Raw genomic sequence first — 27,079 nt, 5'->3', positions numbered from 1 at the left:
GTTACTTTTGTTACTTTGTTTTTCTTTAATTAGCCATTAAAATACATTCCAAAAAAATGTCATTCCATATCCATAGACCCTGAAAATCCTCAAGACTTTTATTCCCCTTTTTCAAAAGTATCTTTCTTAGATATAACACAATTTGATATTTACTAAAGTTCACATATTAATAATTAGCATAAATAAAATAAAATAAATTCTCCATTACAAAATATTCTGTCATCGAAAATATTATCAATGTCATCTAAAAACCTTATCAAATGTGAAGAATAATGCAAATCAAGATATTATATCATTTCTTTTTAACACTGGAACCTAGTCATGAGATAAAAATCCGTGAAAATGACATTTTACTCTATTTTTTATTGCACAATTAATACTGATTAACTAAAAAAATGCCAAGAGATAAATGGATAGAGAAAATCTTTTTTGTTTATAAAAAATGCTACTTTGTTCAGTTATGGCAAATAATAAAATTATGACATTTGTTTAAATGTTAAATTTGTTTGTAGTAGTACAAATTGTTTGTAGTAGTTTAATTTGTTAAACTACTACAGACAATGATATTAAATTAAATGTCAAATGCAAGAAGATAAATATCAGCATTTGTGTCTTATATGTGGAACTTAGATACTATATAGGAAGACAAGAACATACAAGATCATGAATGAGAAGAGAAACAGAGAATGAATTAGTAGTAGGTGGATGGAGACTAAGGGAGAATGATAATAAAGATAAAATACATGATGTACTTGTTTAAAATATCTGTGATATTCATCATTTTGTATGATGAATATATGACATTAAAGTTGCTAAACCTTAAAATTTTAAAGTTATTTCATTGTTCAAAAAAAATCTTCATGGGGTACTTTGTGAAAGCCAGAGGAAACAGCAGCTTACGGAATTACTACTTCTCAATCAATCCCAAACAATCTGAGTATAGTAGTGTGGAAAGAGAACCATGCTCCTATATAGCCTTGAAACATCTTCCTTGTGCAGTTCTTCAAACTATTTTTAATATTGTTATTTCTTCCCATTTGTGTGTCTGGACCAGCTAAATATTTAAGAGAGTTCTTAAACTAGTGTGAAATGAATGGGTATCAGAATACATAATAACACTAATATTTGAGGATGCAAAATTGTGGCACATCCAAAGAAAATTTGCATGCATAAAATCCTCAAAATTATTTTGCATTTTTCGGAGAGTTCCACTTTCAAACTGAGACCCAGTCTCATCATCAATCTTTTCACTTTCTGTTGCTTCCACTTCTTGAGAGATAAGGAAAAAAGAAACAAATAGAAATTAGATCATTGTTCTTTTTCTAATACCCAGTTCGTTATTTTTCATGAACTGAGCATCCAACCTTCTTCAGAGCAGATAGGAGGTGTAAAGACTATTATAAAATTATTTCTGTATTAATGTTTGGCATTAAGTTTCAATGTGAAGATGTGTGCATGTATTATACTAATAGCTTTCTCATGAGACACTGGGTGATTCTCTTGGGCTCTAGGAATCACTCTTCATAAGAAAGAGTATTCTAACTACTCTCCAGAAAATGAAGGTTATTTTTCAGTTTACATTTGGAAAAATTCTACAAAAACAGATACAAAGAGGTGATAATTCAAACATTATGAAAAGAAAACATATTCCTCATGAATCATATTTTAATTCAAAATGTTCACATGGAATAAACATACACTTCATTTCCTCCTTCCTATCAGAATATTCCCAAATAGACTCAGATTGTATTATGATGAATAATACTCTCATCAAATCTCCTTCTTCAGCAGAATTAATCAACTACTATTATTTACATTTGTTTCTTAGAAATATTACATTGGAGAGCTTGGCTTCTTAGAAAAGCAATACAGAGGAGAGACAAGAGTAACTGTAAAACAAGCTTACAGATTAAAATTTCAAATTAAGGCATAATCATGATCAATCTGGATGATATTCTGGCCTTGAGAGATATTAAAACAAGCATTTCCTTCTAGCCATTCCAGTCAGGAGAGTTATTCATTTCTAGCTCTGAATACTGAATAGTTTCTCTGTTTTGGCTGAAATTGCCTTTAATCTTTAAGATGTATACCTTTCTCTACTTTCAATGTCAAATTCCTGGTCTGAAAACAGGTTTTCATTGACATCTATAGGAATGTACTAATGAAAAAAATGATGTCACATTTTAAAAACAGGTGTACCAAAATATTATCAGGAAATAATGTCAAAATTGCTTAAAATATGCTTTATAGTTCTGTCTGATTTCATATTTCATAACTTTATGAAAATGTAAGATATTAGTATAGCATTGCTTATGAGAAAATACTTGATTAGTTTAATTTTTCAAGAAACTTTTATGGGATGGTTTCTGATCCAGAAGAATATATTAACAAAAGAGTAACCTGATGTTTGCACTATGGTTGACTATGAAGGTTTTAAGTTAGTGCCAGGTAGGACAAATAATTACAAATAGGTTTAAATAAATAATATTTAAGTCTGTCTTTATTAATTAGGATCTAGACATAAAAACAGATTTCTATGCAAAAAGAAGAGAGGAAGGACAATGAATAAATTTGATTGACAGTCAGATGAAGAGGTATACTTTTAGGTAGAGTGTAGTATTGAAATTGTCAAATTAGTAGAGAAGTTCAATGTAGTCTTCTCCTGGTTGACTCACAGTCTGCTCTCAAAACCTATCACAGTAAGTGAAGAATGACACAAGTAGAGTCTTGGTCATTTAATCAGTGGACAGAGCAAAGTCTACTATGAGCCTTTTTAATGTATTTTATGAAAATACTTTCTACACTTTCCCCAAAAACCTAATTCTCATTAATAAATGTTAAAGTTGCATTAAATATGATATTCTGTAAATATAAAAGTATCATATGTTACTATAAAATATTATTAAATATTTAAATATATTTGTGTCTCCAAAATTTCTAATAGATGTTAACTAAAAGTTGGAATAATTTTTTCATACTTGGAGTAAGTAATAATCCACATTATGCTGTAAATTAGAATTTAACTTAAACACATCACCATATATATGTGTGTGTGTGTGTGTGTGTGTGTGTGTGTGTATCACTATTTTAAACTTAAATATAACTAGACAAAGCTTCATAAAATTAACAATCATGGTTCATAATTGTCTTTGCATTATCTATCATTGGATAGTCTTTGCTCAATGAAAACCTTTAATTACATGAATAGCATAAGCTATGTAATTTCATGCCAATACTAATCAGCTAAATTCTTCTGTAGCTTCTCTCTTAAATTTACAATGTGACTAAGTAAAATTAATGATAAATGTTAGCCTTTCCCATGAACAGCTTATATGACATCACTAAACCTGTGTTTAAATCAGGAATAATCGTTTGCTTGTAAAGGTTGTATCCCACTATCTGACACTAGATTAGGCTTAAAATCTATAGCTAATAGAATTTGTTTCATATAAAGGAAACTAAACACACACAAATATAATATTAATATAGAATTTTACTGTTAAATTATTAAATAAAAATAAATTTTATTATACAAAATGTCTACAACTTATAATACACTAAATGACTGTAGGTAGTATGTTTGATCTTTACAAGCTACTTAAACACATTTTAGTGATATCAAACTAAAACTTATTCAATACATTAAACTCTGTTACTAGCTACTACTTGAATAATGATGACTTCGAGTTATTTTAGTTGATCTAAATTTCCTTAAAATTACACAAATTACATAGTATATACTATGGGAAAGCCTAAATTATACCGTAACAATCAATACTGAATCTCCCTGATAAAGCTTCTGAAAATATTTTTAGGATGTTACAAAGTGCAGATATGACATTTGAAAGAGAACATGAACAACTTGTATCTTCACATCCCAAAACGAGGCCATTTGAATGCTCTTTGCCTTTAAATATCTTTTCATGAGTCTGACAAAGGTAATGCTTTTGTTATTTAAATAAATTCTTCTGATATACACTTTTCCAGAAACTAGTTATTATAGTGAATTGCCAGATCATTTCTTTTAATAGAATCATTGACATTTTGCAAATATATTCCTTCAAAAGAAATTGTGGTATAATACTTGTATTTATCTCTGACCTATAAGAAATAGCCTAATTGTGATGTGACATCCTTACTAAAAATACTGATGAATGTGACCTAACAGTAGTTTTAGGAAGATAAAAGTATTTCTCCAACCCAATATACTATCTCTAATTACTATATAAAAAGTGGTTGAAACTTTTCTTTTGAAAACAGCATTTATAATAGTAAATGCAGTTACCCTTGACACTTTGGTCTCTATAGTGGAATTGGTAGTAAATATGCCTCAAACTACTATTAACCATGATGATATAATAAAAATCTAATAAACCAGACTGAAATAGTTTACATCAATCTCTGGCTGTGTATCTAAGTGTCTAATTTTGTAGGAGTGCACCATATAGGTCAACTGTAGAATGCAAACCACCATGAAAATACAGGTTAAAAGCATCTCACTTGTCTAGTTACAGTGCAGACATCTAAATACTGAATATATTATACTTATATTACCTATTCAAGATAAACATACATACAACCTCAAAATCAAAATTCCAAGACACACAAAGGCCATTTTCAAAGTGAAGCTACACAATCATTTTTGGGACTCTATCAGAGACAAAGCAATATATCTTTCTCACTGTCATCAACTTAAGCCACACGAGTCTGTTGGCAGATAATGATACAGAAGTAATATAGATCACATCATCCACCTGTGATACTTAATACATCATCTCTGGAGTGGACTTGGTCTGTGGATTCCTGTATGTTTCCCAAACCCAGACCTTTCAGCTGGGAGCACAATGAATTGCTGCTAGCCCACCGGGTCAGCCCTCAAGGTTCATTATTAATAAGCTGAGACTCTAAAGGCTAATGAGAACCGGGTGCTCCAGGAGACAATGGCTCATTCATCATCAATCAAGCTTTGAAGTTTTTATACAGATGATTTAAGGAGAGTTGAAGTGTGCAAAATTGAAATGTCACATTTGTATTGGGAGGGGGTAGAGGGTGATAATGTAAATGAGTGATGTAACCCTCTATCTTTCAGCTCGGTGATCAGAGTCAAAAGCTCATGGATGCGAATACCAAATGTGAGAAAGTAACAGGGTACAGTCTTTCAAGCAGAGCAGGGCAATTTAAAAAGGAAATTTCTAGACCCATTGGCTGAATATCAAATAATAATAAAAAAATAAAAGCAAAAACACTGTGATTTCAATTGAACAGAACACAGCTAGGTATGAATAGTATTCTAGATTATTCACAATGCTTCAGAACACACAAAAACAATTCTGAGCTTTCAGTTTTTCAGCTTAAGTACAAGCTCTTTGGAGTAGTATGCCTCGAACTCAGATAGGTAAAGGTCAACCATCCTTCATAGAACTATTTTAGATATCATCTGACACATAGCACATGACTTCACACATTATCTATTTTTTTGATATTTTCCTTATCTTCCCTATATTTCTGTGGTTCCATCAAGAATAAGTATCATGAAGTACATCATTCTGTGTTCAAAATCATAAGAAAATGCCAAAAATGTAACATTCTGGATAAAGGTGTTTGCTGTCAAGCCTAGTGACCTGGATTCATTCCGGTATCCCTAAACCCATATGGTAGAATGAGAAAACTGAACGTTATAAATTGTTCTCTGATCTCATATGCTGATCTGCAGAACAAATTAAGATCTATCTGTCATTGTTTCGTTTCTTCATATTTAATTAATAATTATATGCTGATGAAGAGCCATCATAGGCTTTCATTTTATATCCAGTGATCCTCTATAACTCAGATCCTATCATAACTCCTGCCATATGAATCCTTCTTGCATATTAAAACAATAATACTATTAAATAATAGTATTATTAAATATTAAATAATATTTAACAATATTAAATCGTATTATTGAATATTAAATAATATTAAAATAATAATAGTATAAACTATGGGTAGATAGGAGGAGTGTCTACAGTATGGATGATTTGGTAAGTAGATAGATAGATAGATAGATAGATAGATAGATAGATAGATGACAAACAGATATTTCTAATATTAAGTTTTGAGGTATAAAGAAAGGAAATAATACTGAATCTAGGTAATGAGATAAAACTTTAATATTTAGTTTAACTTGCCATCTGTATGATATTTCTCATTATTTCTAGGTACAATCTTAACCTCTATAATGGGGTTGTTGGAGACAGAGTACCAATAAAACACTGTTTCTATTATAAGCTTGACAATTATATAAATAATACTTTACTTATTTACTCATTAGTATAATTTAGGGGTTTTTGACTTGTCTATTTACATTAATATTCTATTACTTGGTGATATATTGGAGATAAAGGGGACAATTTTGCTTTTATTTTATATATTTTTCTGGTTAGGTGGTTCAAGGATATTACAAAGTATGTGATCATCTAGATGCTGGATTCCAGTATGTCTTGTTTCCACAAAAATCCTGTAATATAAAAATGAAACAAAACAAAATAAAAAAAACAAAACAAAACAAAACAGAGGTGTCAGTTAGTCAAAGGAATGCTCAGTGCTGAAGAACTTGTGAAAAAGAATGAATGGATGTATGCAGCCTCTTAGTGACTGTAAGGAACTTTCCTATTCAATTATATTCTGTTGATCCTAATTACATCACAAATAGTAGTCATATAACTACTATATGCTATGCTTCGAAGTCCCAAATAGAAATAGTTATAGGGAGACAAAGAGCTGTCATATGCCAACAGCCTATATATCATTTTAACACCTTTTTTTCCCTCAACATTATATCTGTAAATTTCATCTGCCTTGTTCACATTTATTGCTGCATAATATCATGGTGTGTCCAGTTCTGCACTGATGAGCAATACATACTTTCTCATTTAAGTTACTGAGTGGTACTGCTATACTATCCTAAAATAGATCTCTGATGCAAATCTATGGGCAAATGTATGTCATATGCATATTTGGAAATGAAATTGATAGGATATAGTAATTATGTTCTCAAAGCAATCTCACCAAATTTTATTCTCATGAGCATAAAGAAATGTACTTATTCCATATCCACAACTCTCTTTGTATTTTTTTAGTTAGTTTTTTTATGTTATGTTTTCTAATTGTCCATCTGATTGGTATACAGTACTTTCATTTCCCCAAAGAACTAATTAACATAAACCCCTTAAATATCATATTTGAAATATAGTTTAAAGGAATAAAAGGATCCATTTCTATTTTCTCAAGAGAGGATTTTAGTGTGTTATAAAGAACTGTGAAACATTTGACATTTATCTGATATTATTAACAAACAATGGGTAAATTAATGTAGCATATGTCATTCATCAAAATTCTTTTGAGAGTAAGGGTCTGGGATAACTTCACCCAGTGTAGAGGTGCTAAGGTGGGAAGGGGTGGGTTGATGAGGGAACCACCCTCATCAAAGCAGGAGGTTATGGGGGAGGAAGTAGGAAGTTTAACTTGGAAGGAGGATAACATCTGAAATGTAAATAAATAAAATAACTAACAAAATTAATAAAACTATATTGAAAAAGATCTTAAAAGTAAATGAAATAATATTGACAATTATGAAAAAACATGTATATTGGATGATGCATACTCCAATTTATATTAACAAACACTGTTGTGACAACAATCATGGACACAATTGAAGGTAGATGAACAAATGAAACAGGATATTTAGTGGATTTTTAATATTGAAATCAAATACTCCCTTACATAAAGCTCAAAGCTTTTCATGTTCTATTCAGTAGAAATCCCTCATTGCAGACAATCCTCTTAAATAACTGCTCCAAGTTTCTAGAAAATGCAATTGCTTTGGTAGAAAAAAAATCAGTAGAGTTCAATGTTTTCATTTCCAATAAAGGGAGAAAGTTATATTAGTACCAGACATGATTGGTCCCTTTTATTTACAAGCTTGAATACAATAAGCGTGGGATACACTGCAAGGTCACTTTCAAATATCTCACCTGCTATACTAGTTTGTATCGTTTTAATAACTCTTCTCACAATGTGTGATTCCTTCTCTTTAGAATTTTTAGAAAGGATGATTTTTTTCATAGATGACAGTAATAACCACATCAATGTGTATGCTTGTTTCTGGCAAGATAGAACTTGCAAATAAAAGATAAAGCAAGAAAAGAAGAATAATTTAATCTTATAAGATGATTATCAGATTCTCAGATTGTTAGTTATTTTATTTATTTAATATATCAAGACCTTTAATCCTATACAAGATACTATTAAATATGTGTTTATTGGGGGTCCTAGATGATTCAGAAAAAATGCTGCAATACAAATATTGAAAACAATGACAAAAATTATAAAAATGAAGACTGAAAGAATTAATGATACAGTAACACAAAGATATTGGTTTTGAACTTCTATAAAATGTTTCAATGAGCAGAGATATTTAAATGTATTTTTTTGCAATTTTAAACTTTATTATAAAAAATTATAAATAAAATATTACATATCAAAATTAACATAAATCAACATCTACACAACTCAATAAACTTCTCTACATTTGGAAAGGCAGCTGTAAAACTTTATGTTGAATATTAATAGAATATATTGCTATACATCTTTAAAGAAAACCAAGAAGGATTGTGTATTTGAATAAGTATAGTGATTCTGTGTGCATGTTAATTGTCAAAGCATGAAATATCAGTTACATATGTGCCAAAAACCTGAAAAATATTTGTATTTTACATAAAAATTCAAGTTAATATGCAATCAGAGGTGTGTCTTTTAAGAATGTTTATAATGATTTTTAAATGACAAATTAGGTTTATTTAGCATTTACTGACACAAGTAATGTATATTCCCCTTATTGCCTTCTACTGACTTTAAATGATGGCGAGATATGTTCAAGAGTTTTTTTCTGGTCCCAGATGCCAGAAAAGCAAAAGCCTCCAGGACCCCACAAAAATGACTTTAGAAGAAATATCCAACAAAGGAGAGGGAGAACCTATAGAAACCATATCCAGAGGTTAGGTATGGCCCCCAGTTGAGGGATGGGGCCACCCACCCATCTCAGAAATAATCCAGAATTGCTCCTGTCTAAAAAAAAGTACAGGACAAAGAGTACAGCAGAGACTGAAGGAAAGGCCATCCAGAGACTTCTCCACCTGGGGATCCATTCCATATGCAGCCAGCAAACACAGACACTATTGAGGATGGCCAGAAGTGCTTTCTGACAGGAGCCTGATACAGCTGTTTCCTGAGAGATTTTGCCACAGCATTACCAATACAGGTGTGGATGCTTGCATCCAACCTCAGACTGAGCACTGGGACCTCAATGGAAGAAATAGGGGAAGGACTGAAAGAGATAAAGGGGTTTGCAACACCATAAGAAGAACAACTATATCAACCAACCAGAAACCCCGAAGCTCCCCAAGACTAAAAAACCATCTAAAGAGTACATATGGAGGGACCCATGGCTCCAGCCACATATATAGCAGAGGATGGCTTTATCTGGCACCAATGGGAGAAGAAGTCCTTGGTCTTATGAAGGCTCCAATGCCCCAGTGTAGGGAAATTCTAGAGTGGGGAGGCAGGAGTGGTTAGGTGGGTAGGGGAGCACCCTCATAGAAGCAGAGGAAAGAAGAACTGGATAGGGGTTTGCAGAGGAGAAACTGGGAAGGGGAATAATATTTGAAATGTAAATAAATAGAATAATCAATAAAGAAGAATTTTCCCTATATTACTTTTGTCATTTCCTGGTGCTCTGTATAGCTAGTGATTAGCAGTTTGCTGCATCAGTGTTGATTATAATCTAGTTTGTTTTGGTTTCTTTTCTATTATCTATGAATTGAAAATATTAATATCCACTGTTGGATTGCAGGAACAAATTAAGATCATGTATGTAAAACAATATTAACAGTTTAGAAGAATCTTTTGCCTAAAATCTAATTATCCTTGGGACCTAATAGTATTTGTAACACTGTATCCCTTGTGCACTGAACAACTAGTGAATTAACCATCTGAGTCACTTCTTATCACTTCTCCAGCCACATTCTGTGAACACATTGTAAGCTCCCCTCTTACTTATATATGATCCCCAGGTCACAAGACATAATATATCCATTTACAGTCTCCTTGTGACCAGGGAACCAATGGTCAGGATCTGGCGTGTCTCCAGCATGAATCACTGGGAAATGCAGAAGGATGCTAAAGGCATCTGAGTCACTTAGTGCAGTGGAATGCTGAGATTTGCCACAGACTGCTTCACTTAATGTGGTTTTTTTTTATTATATCAATAAGACAGACGGCAAATACTAACATGTGGTAAGTATGCTGGAGTAATATTGCCAGGTGGTTGAAGACAGGCTTTCACACCAGAACAAAGACGATACAGTCCGGTACTCCATTTACTCAGAGAATAGAGTCGAAGACTTCAAGTTACATACTTTGCTATTTGAAAGAAAAACTCATCAAAACTTTCTAGTAACCAGTAGATCTGCATATTTCATGACTACACATCACATTTTGTTTAACTGAGAAAATAATTTTTATATGGTTACTATCTGATGTCACAGTAGAACAGATCCCAAAAAGCAATAATATGCCTATGAGTTTTATATTCAGTAAAATATACTTTTTATTTTAGAATTGTTTATGTTTCCCAGATTGAATTAATGTCATTAAATTTTAAGTTAGGCAATACAGATGCTTTGTAACATTAGACATTAGGAAAACATCAAGAGCTAAAGTAGCTAAGAAGATGAGATGATGGTTCTGTCAAAGTCCAGCACTTGAGAGGAATGTTTTCTCTTTCTGGGATAATGGACACAGACAGGTAGCCATAATTCTGACTTATAACAGATGTTAACATTAACATACAGGATCATTCCTTATTTCATAGTTTTGCTTCACTTATTTTTATAGTGAAGATACAACACTCACAGCGTGACACTAAGGGTCAAAAGAACTTGGAGGTGCTCACTGCACAGTTATCTCTCAGAAAATGTCCTGCCACTGTGCTGTTGGTACTAAGGGATAGTAGGAACATCCCTCCAGTGAGCATAATTATTTTTCTATTCTGGAAAGTAACTCTCTCTTATCCCTCTCATGAGCATCCTTTTGAAAGACAGCTGGTACAATTATTTTAAATTAGAATATATAAGTTTGTTCACTGGTTTATTAAGAAAAAATAAAACATTTATGATGCATATTTTACTATTTTGACATTATGGCAAATTACTTATGTTTCTGAAGATAAACTCAAAATTAATCATTTTGTAAGGTACTTTTTATTATTTTTATCCACCAAGAGTCAAATAACTCAGAGAAAAGCCCTATGGATTTGAATAGCAAGCCAGTTAGACTTTTTAACCTACTTCTCTGGGCTTCAAATTCTCTTTTAGGAACATATTACTGGTTCTGAGCCCTCATAAAATTACTGGAGTCTAGAAATCAGCATTTTTTTCAGGGGTGTGTGGGAATCTGGTCCCCAAAAGGCATATCAGGCAAGAGACGATTATCAAGCAAGATGCCAAATGCCTCACACAGAAAACTCCAGTGAGGATTCCAGGGTCTGGCTAACTGGCCATTGTGGATCTCATAGTAATAGCTTTTCGTAAGTGCTACCTCTACCAGACTATGCATAATATTGCATTTCTCTTAATTAAGAAAATTATGCAGGGCAATTTTTAATAGTCTCATGTTACAGTTGAGAAATATAATGTTTAGAGTGCTAAAAACTGACCCATATGTTCTAAACCCCTGATAGTCCAGCCTAAGTGCTGATGTGGGATTGTAATTTCAAAGTGTTATTCCACATTTCCTCTGTATAGGAAAGAATGGCCAAGAAAAAGAAAAAAATATAGTATAACAGAGCTGGGTCATACTCTGTCTTATGCTGTCGACTTGTAAGCATAATTAAAAACTCAGCAATTTCCCTGAAGCACTTTCCAAAAATATTTTATTGAGTTGAAAGGGAAAATTATGCTTTTAAGGGATTATTTCTACATGAGAAGCACTGCCTTTAAACTCTTGGCTCTGCTAGAGCATCTGGATCACGTCCCACCCTCATCACTGAAGGTGGATTCCTTTTGCCTCTGTCAAAAGTAGGCACAGAGAAAAAGGCAGTACAATAAAAGTTGAGGAATTCAGCCTACTTAAGAAAAAGTCTCCTATTCACTAAAAAAGATTGAGGTTTTTTTTAAAGGCAATTTTATGTTCAAGTACTGTGGGAACTCTGTACTGAGTCCTTGTAGTTCTCGTTCAATGAATAAGGCAAAATGATTTTTAATTACCACACTCAAGTTAGAATCTTTACAGAGTCTGTCTCTATGTCTCTTGCAATTTCTTTTCATTATTATTATTATTGTTATTATTATTATTAATTTATTATTTTATTTATTTACATCCCAAGTTGCAGAGTTCTTCCCCCATCGCCCCTCCCCTTCATCTCTGAGAGGGTACCCCTACTTTGGGCATCTCCCCTCCCTCCCTGTGGCTTCAAGTCTTTACAGAATTAGGAGTATTCTCTCCCACTGAGGTCAGACTAGGCAGTCTTTTGGTATATATGTTCCAGGAGGCCTCAGACCCGCCCATATATGTATGCTCTTTGGTTAGGAAAACAGAGTAAATGCAGTAAATGTATCAAGGTGTTAGTTCTAGTAACAAATCTGCACTTCAAGTACGTTGGTTCAACCATATTCAGTTGTTGATAAATTTAAAAAAATGTAAAAAACTAAATAAAGTGTGAATTAATAATACCAAGTCACTGAAATTTGTTTGCGAATTAAGCTTCATATTTGAATCAATTAAAAAACAAATGAGGAGAAGCTTAATTGTTGGAAGAAAGAGAAATTTAAAATTAGAAGTCAGAAGTTTAATAAATGTGTCTTCTGTGTAGGCAAACTTGCTGGGTTCTGTACTTAATGATTCTAAGAGAATAGGGTTGTCCCTGGGACATACAATTTAAATGTTAATATTTGATGGTCAATATATTTAAATGAATCTATTGTTGGCTATGTTGATCACATGACTTTTTATTTATGTGAATAAAGGTTACTGATTTTATCTGAAAGTTTGAAATGTTTCACTGATTTTATTTATATAAAATTTGATGATTGTCTTGCAACAAAGTTAACAATGCAGAGACAATGTTATTCTGCCACTAGTAAAATTATGTATTCACTTAACATATACATGTATATATACATTTAATTATCCTTTAAAATAAAAATGCTGGACTACCTCACATACAAAGTAATAATGTATATCAGAAGACATTCTTTAAATTTCTCATAAAATTAAATACTTCATTGTGAATTCAAGAAGTTATAAACTGCATATTTTATTATAAACTCATAAAAGTAAATATTGTAAAGTTATTTTATATATATTCATCTCATGGTCAACTTAATTTTGTATACATGTACTTATATATAGCTGGGTGATATTCAAATAATATTACATTAAAATTAAATTTCAATTGTCATTTCTAGCTGCTTATCATCACTTATTTTTTAAATGACTGAATTAGTTTAAATGTATGAACACTATATATATATAATTTTACTAGTGGTAGTATACCATTGTCTCTTCATTGTTACCTTTGTTGCAAGACATTCACAAAATTTTATATAAATAAAATCAGTGAAACATTTCAAATATATATATATATATATATATATATATATATATATATATATATCAGGGTTCCTCCAGGGCTACAGTTCTATTTTCAGTATTGTTACATATGTGTTCTTACATTAAATTTAGCAACATATCAAACAACAAAATATAACGTATTTGAAAGCTACAATATTTTTGAAGATTTCTAATAACACATCCAGTCCTCTATTTGTATTTTATCTGAGTGCTCAGAACAATTGCCTGGCAACATCTGGACAGCATTATTCCAATCTCTAGGTAAACACAACCAGCCTGAAAATGTGTGTGAACTGAGGTCAGGAAAAGGTGATGATTTCATACCTGAAACTACTTTCAATAAATACGTAAAAGTTTTTTTTCTTTTTTTATATCCATTTAATATTCAAGTTTTCTGAAGCTTCACGAGTTGTAATCTAAATTGACACTGAAGGAAGGTAGCTGATATCCACCCAACTATTTCCATGCTTCAAAGCCTTCAAAACCATCTGCTTGTTGGCAGGTGTAATTAATTAGCTAAGTGGAAAAGATGCTTCCTTTTAGAGTGACTGGGAGGAGAGGAGGGGCAGCTTTTGTGAAGCCCCATCCTTGCATGCCCATCGGCTGGGTGCCGCTGGGCAAATTTCCTATGCTGAAATCTCATTGAATTTAATGGTTATTAATTTCACAAGATTTCTAATTACAGCTAGGATAATAAGAAGTGATCCAAAAGTTGAAAAAAAAAAAAAGAGTTGGCACATCTTCATGGAAAATCATTTTACACAATGTAGACATTCTAAAGTATTGAGGTTCATTTATTGATACAGTTTATGCATTTATTCATTGGATTTTGCTAATAAGATTTTTTTTTACTCAATTTGGCTGGCAAGTGGCAAATGAATATTAATAATTGCAAAATGCATAATGTTAAATTTTTTTATTTATAACATTTCAGATGGGTGAAAAACTCCTGTCAAAATATATCATAATAATGTAATAGATTTAAAAGAGACTATACCAATATAACAAAAATGTAGACTCCTTATAATTTACCATTGTATATTATATTTAGTTATTACAAAGAATTCAGCTAAAAGTACATACTCCAATTATTCCACCAGACAAAACAAAGTTCTTTTCGAATAGAGATGGGAATGTGTAGAATAGAGAGCAGGTGACTATCTTGCAATCTTTAAGGAAGGCCCAAGTGAAGATGCTTAAATCCCACTTAGAAGGGGGAACAAAATAGTCATGGGAGGCAGAGGGAAGGAGGGAGGAAGCAGTGTAGAAGACAGGAGGGGGAGAAGATAAGGGCAGGATAAGGTATCAGGAAGACAGGAGAAGCTCAGAAGGCAAGAAGAATGAATGGAAATCAACAGCTGCCAGGGATTGAGGGTGTCTAGGATGATCCAGAGAAACTGGAATGAGGGAAGCTCCCAGGATTCAATGTGGCGACTTTAGCCAAAATGCCTAACAGTGGGGACATGGAACATAAACAGGTCACCTCCTATAGCCAGGCAGGAACCCTCAGTGGAGCGATAAAGATGTCAACCCACCCACAAAACTTTCAACCCGAAATTTGTCCTCTCTACGCGAAATACATGGACAAAGATGGAGCAGAGATTGAGGAAATGGACAACCAATGATTGGCTCAACTTGAGATGGATCCCATGGGCAGACACCAATCCCTGACACTATTAATGATACTCTGTTATGCTTACAGACAGGAGGCTAGCATAACTGTCTCTCCTCTGAGAGACGCTACAAGCAGCTGACTGAAACATGGAGATGCCCTAAGCTAGACTTTGGGTGGAGGCTGGGGACCCTTATTGGAGAGTTGAGAGAAGGAATGAAGGCCCTAAATGGGATAGGAATCCCATAGGATGACTGACAGTGCCTATTAACTTGGACCTGTGGGAACTTTCAGAAACTGAGCCACCAAACAAAAAGCATACAGGGCCTGGATTGAGTTCCCCTCCCCACCCTGCACATATGTAGGAGAGGGCTGCCTCAGTGGGAGAAGATGCACTTAATCATGCAGAAAGATGAAGCACCAGGGTTGGGGGATACATAGTGAGGGTTCCACCCTCTCAGAGACAAGTGGGAGGAAGATAGGGGACCAGAAAGGGTAGCAAATTTTAGAATGTAATTAATTAATTAATTAATTAATTAAAATAACAAAGCAGTGATTCTCAACCTGTAGTTCATAACCCTTTTGGGGGCTGAAGTACTCTTCACAGGTGTCAACTAAGACTATCAGAAAACACAGATATTTACACTGTAATTCATAAGAGTAGCAAAATTACAGTTATAAAGTAATAATAAAGATAATTTGATGGTTGAGGTCACAACAACCAGAGAACATGAGAAAATATACCACAACATGGGGTAGCTGCGTTAAGAAGGTTGAAAACTACTTTGTCCTTAGGATCAGGTTATAATTTGGTCTGTGATCCTTGAATATATAGTTTTTTGACTTTTAAGATTTAGAGGAGAACAAAGATCTATATAATACCTGAAAGTACAAAGATTTTTGTTTGTTCGACTTCATTGATTAAGATCCTTCTTTGACAATTTCACACACACGCGCGCACACACACACATCCATACATGCACACACATATATATACAAATATAGATACACACATGCACACATACACAATCACACACACATACATACCCAGAGAGACACACAGACTCATACACACACATACACAGGCACACACATTCACTCACACACAAACACACACACACACACACACACACACACACACACACACTGCATTCTGATATATTGTCAGTCTCCAACCTCTCCTTATCTCCATCCAAGATCTTCAACTCCATTCTTCTCTGTTAGTCCCCTTTCTAGATTCATATCTTACTTTTTGTATTCTGAGCTATTTGGCTTAATCAGGACCATATGTTTGACAACTTGATTGGAGCTATTCACTTAACCCCATTCATCAATGATGGTTACATAAGTCCAGTGAAGAGTGGGACTCTCTGATGTCCTTATCCATAACCTGACTGTTGATGTACACATTCATATGCAGGCCTTTACTACTCCATTTTCTTAGTTTAACTCTTCACAAATTGCTACCTCCCCTAAAAAATGTAAATGAAAAATTTTGAAGAGTAAACTTCCCTGTGTCTAAAAATGTTTCCTTCTGTGCTGTGCACAATAGATTTATAATTTTGTTGAATGGCTTGGCTGTGTTGACAGTGTGATCATGAAAAAATTATATAGCACTGGCCTGTACAACAGGTCTACGAAGTCCAAGCTGCATGCTGCTAATCCACAGTGACAGAGTCTGGAATTGTAGAATTGCTTTAAGGATTCTGAAGCCAGTAAACTTGAAAATCAACTGACCAGAACCCCCAGAATTCCCAGGGACTAAACCAACAACCAAAGAGTACACATGGAGTGACTCATAGCTCCAGTCACATATGTAGCAGAGGATGGCCTTGCCAGGCATCAATTTGAGGAGAGGCCCTTGGTCCTGTGAAGGCTCGATTCCCAGTGTAGAGGAATGCTAGGGTGGGAAGGTAGGAGTAGGTGAGTGGGTGGGGGAGCACCCTCATAGAAGTAGGGGATGGGGGATGGGATGGGGGTTTCCAGAGGGGAAACCGGGAAAGGGGATAACATTTGAAATTAAGAAATTGAACACTGAAATAAAGAAAATATCTAACAATTAAAAAAAAGGCAATAAGGAGAAAAGAATCCCTTCAGGCCTAGTTCTACCACACTTTGCACTTGCGTCAACCTGAAGAACACAACGTCCCTTCCAATGTGCACGTCATCTATATTCACAGAAAGTCTGCATAGAAGAACACAAAGTCCCTTCCATGTGCTCATTGTGTGTAGTCACCATAAGTCTGCATGCTCCCCTTCTTATCCCATTTGTCCTTGGTGGGTGATTGTAATCAAATCAACATTTTAAATGAGTTTTTATTTAAAAATCTATTCTTTGTGAAATTTGTAATCACCAGCCTTGTCCCAAAAACTCAGAAATCCGGGATTTGCAGATGTGAATGAACAAACTTTAAGAGTGATAACACAATAAACTGAACCTCCTTAATTCCTTCAAGAAATAGTGACACTGATTATCTCAATAATTTTGATCAAATTTATTTAATATAACTAACATTATAACTTTAAACTCTCAAAATTAATTCACCAAAGGCAGAACTAATACAACATCAATACCCACTACTTTAAACCAGAGAATTGGAAGAAAAGAGTCGTATAAATATTTATTCATAGGAGTATTTGATACAAATGCAAATTATTGGAAATTTGAATACTGTTTAGCCCTAATGCACTTAACTATTGAAATGTGCAATATACATATGCTAAGGACTCTGCAACAATTATATAGGTTTTAAAATATTTTTTTAAAAATTTAAGTACAATTTCATGAATACATACTCACATAAGCAGAAAAAAGAACATAGAATTCTAAATACAAATGTGAACAACATGATCTGGTATTGGGTGGGGGAAAAGGACTGAAGCCCTGAGGCTCAGCAGAAAGAATGGAAACAGGCAAACTTCAGGAGGTAGATTAGGGGGACCTCCAGAATGTACCAGAGACCTGGGAGGTGGGAAAATCTCAGGACTCAAAGGGAGGGAACTTAGATGAAATGCCCTACAGTGGGGAGAGGAAACTTATAGAGCCCACCTCCAGCAGAAAGACAGGGCACCAAGTGAGGGTTGGGATTGCCATCTCACAGTCAAAACTCTGACCCATAATTGTTCCTGATCGAAAGAACTTCAGTGATGGAAATGGAGAGGAGCCTGTGGAAAAAGAAGATCCAGGGACAGGCTCAAAGTGGGATCCAGCTCAAGTGGAGGTCCTAAGACCTGACACTGTTACTGAGGCTATGGGGTGCTCACAAAAGGGACCTATCAAGACTGCCTTCTGAGGGACCCAGAAGGCAGCTGAAAGAGTCAGATGCAGATATTTTCACCCAGATAATGGACAAAAGCTGCTGACCTCTGTGGCTGTGTTGAGGAAAGGCTGGGGGAAGCTGAGGAGGAAGGAGGACCAGCCGTCTCAATTAACCTGGACCCCCAAGATATCTCAGACACTGGACCACCAACTAGGCGGCATACACCAACTGATATGAGGCCCCCAACACATATGCTGCAGAGGACTGCCGGGTCTGGGTTCAGTTTGAAAGCATGCACCTAGACCTTAGGAAACTGGAAGCCCCAGGGAGTTTAGAGGTCCGATGGGGTCGGAGGTGTGGGGTGGGGACATCCCATCCATGTGGAGACACGGGTCGGGGAGGAAGTGTGGGATGTGGAAAGGTCAGAGGGTGGACCTGAATGGGAATGCAATCTAGAGTGTAAAAATAAACGTTTAAATTTTTTTTTAAAAAGGGAATAAAAAAATAAGTCTCAGGCATATGTATTTATGATAGCAATGAAAGGAATATGCTAATTATCAATGGGAATTGTTCTCACCGACCTACCCTTTCCTGATAAAAGAAAGTGTGTAGTGTGTTACAAGAGAAAGAAGATGATATTGAAGAAATCAGAGCCACAGCTAAGAGTGAGTCCTGTGTGTATTTACCACACATATATGCTACAATATTACAAGTGACACCGTTACAGCATCGACAATTTACTCAGAATATTAAAGTGAAAGCAAGAAAATTAAATCTTCAAACCCACAGGTAATTACACAGAAAGTAAGTGTGATAATATAGAGACATGAAGCTGAAAAACTTAAGTCAATAATGTTTAACTTGCGAAGACAATCAAGGTGCAGGTAGAGTCTTGCTAAGTAACCGACTTGATTTCGCTGACACAGAGCAAACTAGTTGTCATAAATAGTTAATAACAAACAAACTGGTGAAACACAGTCATTTGAGTCCGTTAAGAAATCTCAGATCAGATGGAAACTCACTCATCTGGCCAGTCACACACCTCCACTCAATTTATGAAGTGCAGAATAAAGAAACTAAAGTGAAAGTGTCTCAGAAAAGCTCTCACCTTCTATGCCTCTGGAGGATGACAGTCTCTAAGCCTAGCTCTGTGTTCCTCTGGCACCAGGCTTTCATTAATTACACATCCACATATTTGAATATGCAGCTGCAAACCGTGATGAACACACCACAGGTTGCTGGATACACATCTGATCTCCAGGGCAGAGTCAGGTATTTGAATCATAATCAAACACAATCCCATTTTCCCTCCAACGAGGCTTCGAACAAGGACTGTATTTGGAAACTACTCATTGAAAATATGTAGAGAATTCAGATTATCATTATGTGAATAGTTTGAACAAATCGAAATGCCCATGTCAAAACTGACACGCTTCTTAAACTTCTAAACAGTAGATATTGTATTTTTTAAATGTGTGGTTTATGAAGCCACTGTAGCAAGGATGATAGGCTGTAGGCTTATTTGACTGACATTTACAAGTTATAAAGATATGAAGTGTTTTAGTTATCGACTACAGTATTTTTATAACAATATATTTTTATAACAATAAGTTTACTAGAGGAAGAAAAATATTTGACTTTTCTCAGGTGTGATATTTTCTTATTTTCTAGAAAATTCAATAGTTTGCTTATGCCCAAGAGAATAAGGTTCAAAGCAATATATCAAATCTCTAGACATTGTCACAAACTACATAGAAGTCTTTTGAAAAAAAGAATTTTTTTCTCCTCTAGGAATTCTACACCTTCAGACTTCTATTTTCAAAAGATTCCATTATTGTGTCAAATTTTAACAAAAAATAGTTAATTTGCTTTACTCATTGTATTTTTTATAGTGTAAAATCCTGACAAATTATATGTAATCTTACTCGTTGCTCATAAGTACTCCACTTGTATATATAGATGTCTTTATGGATATTACTAATGCATGAATATTGGCAAACAGAGGAATCCCCCAAAGTTTAATAGGTTTTTGAAAGACTTATAGAATGTTTGTGATATTGAAAAATATCTCATTTTTCTCCCAATCTTAAATAAAACATATGAGTAAATATTACATTAATTTATTAGTAATGGTCAAAATTACCACCACTGTTATCCAGAGAAAATGGACAGCTCTCCTAAACAAATTTCTGAAATGTGATCATATATATATATATATATATATATGTGTGTGTCATATATATATATATATGAATGACACATATAACATGTCATGATAGTTATATTAGTGAATTGTATATACATAAATGTGTATTCACAATATATGCATATTATATATACATATATTTGCATATATGCACATTATATATTGTATATTTATACATTATATATAGTATCTATACACATACATATACATATATATATATGTATATATATACATATATAATACACATGTATTGTCATTCAGAACTTAGTATCTACTTTTCTGGTCTGTAGGGAATAGTTTTCAGTAGTTATCAAGTAACAGATCTGGAAATGTCAAGCTCCCAGAGGTACTGTTTCCTCAATATGATTCTATTCTCCAGGCTTGATTCTAAGTGGCCATTAGAAATCCCAAAGCACTTTTCAAGAAACTAAAATGTTTGCTTCACTGTCCTGGCTTTCTTCCATCTAACTAATTACTCTCAGCCTGCCTGCTTAGCTGTAGATTGTTTTAATGTGAGAATGTACCTTCCTTGTTTGGTTACTGTGTCTGGATCTTGCCTTAAAATGTTCCTTCTCATAGAGTTTCTTGGGGATGATTATGACTGATCATCTTTCTTAAACAAACATGAGGATGATGGCTGCTTAGTATCTGCCTGATAGAAATAATGTGTCTTGAAATTGGTACAAGGACAAAAGAAGACCCTGAACATGTACAATATGATTAAACAGAGTTAATGGAGAGATATAAGAAATTCCTAGAGTTTGGGACCTCAACAGGATAGTGCACCTTTTGGTGGAGCCTTGAAGGAGGCAGGCAATTAGAATACTTTTAGTTAATTTCTCTAACCAACTGGAAATTAATACCTTCTTAAGACTCCACTGTGCCTAGACATAGAACATAGAGGTTAATCTGTTCAGGGTTTATGTGCATCTTTTAAATTTGATCCACATGACTAGCCCACTAGTAGGATATTGTTATTATAACCAAATTTGATCATGAAAAACTAGGCTAGGGAACTAAGATCACATACATTTAAATAGAGTTTGAGACACTGACTCAAGAAGATTGTCTATGAAGCCTCAAACAGTAAATGCCAGCAGTGTATTTGCAAGTTATATGTGACAAACTGGAGATCGCATTCCTTATGTCAATGCCAAAGTTGCTTCACATGCAGTTGTGCACACCTTTAAAAAATGTAGACACTAGGATTACTCTTACATTCTTTTCCCTTACTAGTACCTATAAATCTCTTTAATTATTAAAACATTTTTAAGTATCAGGAAACACTGAACCACTTATTTCTGTGGCCTATCAGTGAACTTGCAGAGTGTTTCCGATACAATAAAGAGGACTTCCTAGCTATCCAATGAGATACCCTGTGGTCAAGTCAGGTATAAAATAGGATACCCTGAGAACAGAATAGAGGGCTGTCTTCAGGTTGTAATCTTCACATACCGGCTGATACCTCAGACGAATTTAGAATTCTATGAATTTGCTTGTCAGATAAATGTGATCGTGAAGACAGAAGAGTATTCCAGGGATGAAGGGGTGAAGGATGAAGGGATGAAGATAGACTATGTGAAGAAGAATGTTGCCTTAGTTAGAATTTTACTGCTTTGAACAAACACCATGATCAAGTCAGCTCAAAGACAACAGTTAATTGGGGCAAGCTTACAGGATCACAGATTCAGTCTATTACCATTAAGGTTCGAGCATGGCAGTATCCCAGGCAGGCTTGGTGCTGACAGAGCTAAGTTCTACATCTTCATCTGAAGGCTGCTAGAAGACTGGCTTCCAGGCAGCTAGGGTAAAGGTCTTCAAGCCCACACATTCACAGTGACACAATTCCTCCAACAAGTCCACACCTAATCTATCAAGGCCACACCACCTGATAGTGCCACTCCCTGGGCTAACTATAAACACTGTCACAGATCTGGTGCTTATCTCTCTGAAAAGGCCATGAGGAAAGAGAATAGACAATGAAAGTGGACTTCTTGTCTTCACCTGCTTATTTTTCATATGTAGCCAATACGTGTCAGCTATAAAACAAATGTTCTAGTTTTGAATTGATAAAGGAAATAAACTACTATTTTTTGCATTGTTATTGTTTGAAGTAATGACAATAATCCTATAATAATGCTATCTCTTCTCTGACAGCTTAATTTCATTAATATTTCTAAATATTACAGGAAAAATTTAAATAATATTATTTAATCTTACTTAAAACCTTCATTATTTTTCATGTTCTACCCTAAATATATGCATGGCTATTTAGATAGAGTCGTTTTATTTTGTCTATTCATTATTATTCATTAAGTTGAAATTCAGGAATCACTTTATGATTATGCACAATGTGACACACCAGGTGTTAAAAATATAAAAAATGAAGTGACATGATTTCTTGTCATGAGGAAAATATGATCCAGATAATTTATCACTAGAAAAGACACATTCTATAATAAAGATATTTACAAAGTACAATGTCCAAAATGCAATAATTAAAAAGGTACTTCTATTTGCCAACAGGATTTAGGGAAAAGAATAATTCTATTGTTTTTGTCTAAAGAAAATGCAGGAATAAAAATGGAGCAGAGACAGCCAGGCGGTGGTGGCACACACCTTTAATCCCAGCACTTGGGAGGCAGAGACAGGCGGATTTCTGAGTTCGAGGCTAGCCTAGTCTACAGAGTGAGTTCCAGGACAGCCAGGACTACACAGAGAAACCCTGTTTCGAACCCCCCGCCCCCCCAAAAAAAAAAATGGAGCAGAGACTGAAGGAAGGGCCATCCAGTGACTGGCCCAACTTGGAATCCGTCCCATGGGCAGACATCAAACCCCAACAGTTTTGCTGATGCCATGTTGTGCTTGCAGACAGGAGCCTAGCATGGCTGTCCTCTGGAAGTTTCTGTCAGGACCTAAGACAGATTCAGATACTTACAGCCAACTATTGGACTGAGGTCAGTGGCCATATGGAAGAGTTAGGGCAAGGATTAAAGGAGCTGAAGGTGATTGCAGCCTCATAAGAAGACCAACAGTATCAACTAATCTGGACCACTCAGAGATCCCACAGGCTAAGGAACCAACCAAAGAGCACACATAGGCTTGTCTGTGGTCCCCCAACACATATGTACCAGATGACTATTTTGTCTGGTCTCAGTAGGAGAAGATGTACCTAATCCGATAGAAACTTGATGCCCCAGGGAAGGGAATGCTGGTGGGGGTAAGGTAGGGGTGGGTGGGCATGTCGGGGAGCATCTTTTCAGCTGCAAGGGTAAGGTGAGATGGGATAAAATCTGGAAGAGGGGGGATGGGTATGTGGGGCAACATTTGCAATGTAAATAAATAAAATGAAAGTTGAGTTTAAGGTACCATATAAAACACATATTTTCATTGTCTACGTTGCAGATCCTATCGAAAACTCCCTAATGAAATGGAAAGAAATTACTAATAGACTACTTCGTTATCTTCAGCTCAGTTTGAAGAAAATGTAGAACCTTAAATATACTTTCCCAATTAAAAAATAATTCCTTTGTGATATTACTATGATGTCAATGGGCTCTTTTAGAAGACTTTATCAAAAACATATTAAAGAAAATAATTTAATAGTATAGGAATATCATTGGGCAGTTTTAGATACTAAGTGGTTATGTTCATATGGAAGTGGAAAATGGAGATTTAATAATGCAAAAATCATATACAGCAGAAACTGCCACACAATGGCAAGATAAGTGATAGTTATTTGGGCTAAGGCCACCTTCATGAAGAGTTGCCGGGTACTCTCCACTGTCTCTGATTCCAATTCATATCTAGAGTACTCTTAGCAAATCTGCGTACTCTAACTCATTCAGCAGGAAGGTTCATACTGCTTTCTACCTAGCAAGTATCCTTCACTAAAGCATTTTACAGGTTCTGCTAAAAAATCTCTACTTTATTGGTTTATTTTATCCTTACCTCTAAAGTTTATGCAACCCTATCATTCCTTCTCAGCTTTCTGATTCAGAAAAACAGTACCCAGAGACTATGTCCCCTTTAGGGATTTTAATGTGATATCTAGCAAACTATTTTGTCTCAATTCTTCACTACTTTCACTCATACATAATTAGTGTAGTCCCTGCAATTATTTTAAGTAGAATATGTGGCTGGATGGTAAGCCAGGGTAGGAAAAAATTCAGAAAAAAACCAGTATTTTATCACATTTTAAATTCAATATATATATATATATATATATATATATATATATATATATATATGTTTGTTTGTTTTTTCATGTAACATGACCTTCCTGGCATTTAAATTATCTCCTCTTATGCTAAAAACATACTACATGATAATGATTTGTTTTTCCTGGAAAAAAGTAAAATCACACTTTAAACAACTATTCTAAAACTTTTACAAAAAATGAGTCATAATTATTAGAATATATGTTTCCAATAGAAAACTAAAATTGGAAAATGGTTATTTGATGAAGAAAATCTGTTGCGGCCCAAGCTACCCCATGTTTGGGGGCCAAAATATCAAGGACCGCTCTGTCAGTGTTGGAACCTGCACTGCCAAAAGCCTTGGGGGCTAAATTGTTAGATCCCGCACTGCCCCAGGTTGCTCCATTCGGTGGGTCAGGGTTCAGCAAGAGAGAGAGTAAGGACGGACTCGAGAAATGGAGACCAGACAGAGTGTGATTCAATCCCGTTTATTCTTCAGTCTCTCTTCCTAGTCCAAGTCCCAAGTCTTGAGTTCCTAGTCCCTAGTTCCTAGTCCCTAGTGCCTCCAAGTTCCAAGTTACTTCTTCCAAGTGCTAAGTGCCTAATGTCTAATTCCAAGTTCTTCCTCCAAGTGCCAAGACCCAAGTGCCTACTATCTAATTATAATTTCTTCTGTCTGCCTCTCACCTTTTATATGTCTCATTTCTAAGCCACGCCTTTAAGGTCTTGTCTCTAAATCTGATTTCTAAGTAACCACCATTAAGTCACACACCTTTAAGTCTCACACACCCAAGGGAAGATCCTGGGTCTCTAAAACAAGATGTTATCAGAGTGTGCTCAGCTGTTGTAGTCTATTGTAAACAAGCCTCTTGTCAGGGTATATGGCTCAAGATGGCTGCAAGGATGATAGCCGCCTTCTGTTGGCTCCCCACAAAAATGTAGTTTTAGAATAACATTGGGAAAGAATTATATATCATAATATCCTTAAGGTAAACATATATTATTTCCCTTACTTTAAATGGTTTCCTTTTTTTCCCATATGAAGGTATACAATGTACATATATGTATACATTTATATGTTTGTGTGAAGATGTTTGTATGTGTGTGTGCAGTGTGCAAGGCAGGAAGCAGCCAAAGGTCTGTATCAGTGTCTTCTTCAGCCATTCTTCATCTCATTTTGAGACAGGGTATCTCATGATTCAGCTAGATGGGCTATCCAGCCAGCTTCTTGAATCCTCCTACCTGATTACCCTCATCGCCTCAGTCACATGCTCATAATTTGCTCTGGAATTCTAGATCCATGTTTGCACTCCTGTATCTTAAGTGGATGTTCAGTACCTAAGCTCTGTTCTTATGCTTGTTCATCAAATCTTTTCCTGACTGAACTATCACTCTGGCCTTCTTGCTCTTATATTTTTAATGTTTCCTGAAAAAGTAGGACAATAAAGTCATCTTTAACCATGAGTTGAAGCAGTACCAAATCATTAAAAAGTGTTCACTAATGAACTGTAATGGAGAGTTTCCTTCATGATATGTACTTGTGTTTATCTGTATCATTATCTCTATACCTTAATCTAAGGCATAGTTCAATTTTGTGTCTGGCCATCCATGTGCTAATGCTTTATACAGAATGATGCTAACTAGCATTTGAATGACTGATATAAACAGCTGAAAAACCACAAGGAGACCAAATCATTGCAAGATTCTAAAGCACATATGTTTCTCCTCTAAGAAAAAATTGAAAAGCTATTTTTGATATCCTGATGACTATTATTTTTTTTTAAAAAAGTAGCTTTTAAATTTTAAGTTTACCGAATAATTTAACTACAATTAATATGTCAATCTACTATCATCATTACAATATGTAGTTAAGCATGATAAACACATACTTGTTTCTAAAGCTTTTATGAGACTATATAATTGAGAACAAATACATAGGAGTCATTATTATTTCCTTAATAGAGCAACTATGAACAGGCTCAATGAAAAAAGTAAAATATGATATTATATAAATAGCAAAATGAATCTAATCTCTCATTATTATCTTTCTGCATCTTCTTGGCTCAGTAACTTAGCAACAACCAACTGAATTTTGGATTTTCTTAAAGTGCTGTTACAATTTTTTCTATTC

General features: G+C 34.5%; 1 protein-coding gene across 1 annotated transcript in view; it reads right to left on the bottom strand.

Annotated features, from left to right (window-relative positions):
- The window catches only part of Erbb4 (erb-b2 receptor tyrosine kinase 4), a 988,011-nt gene that overhangs the window by 315,385 nt on the left and 645,547 nt on the right, over nt 1-27,079 (bottom strand). The window lies entirely within an intron of this gene.

The sequence above is a fragment of the Arvicanthis niloticus genome, chromosome 3 (assembly GCF_011762505.2).
Source record: "Arvicanthis niloticus isolate mArvNil1 chromosome 3, mArvNil1.pat.X, whole genome shotgun sequence".
NCBI classification, from domain to species: domain Eukaryota; kingdom Metazoa; phylum Chordata; class Mammalia; order Rodentia; family Muridae; genus Arvicanthis; species Arvicanthis niloticus.
This window is presented reverse-complemented; position numbering and strand designations above follow the sequence as displayed.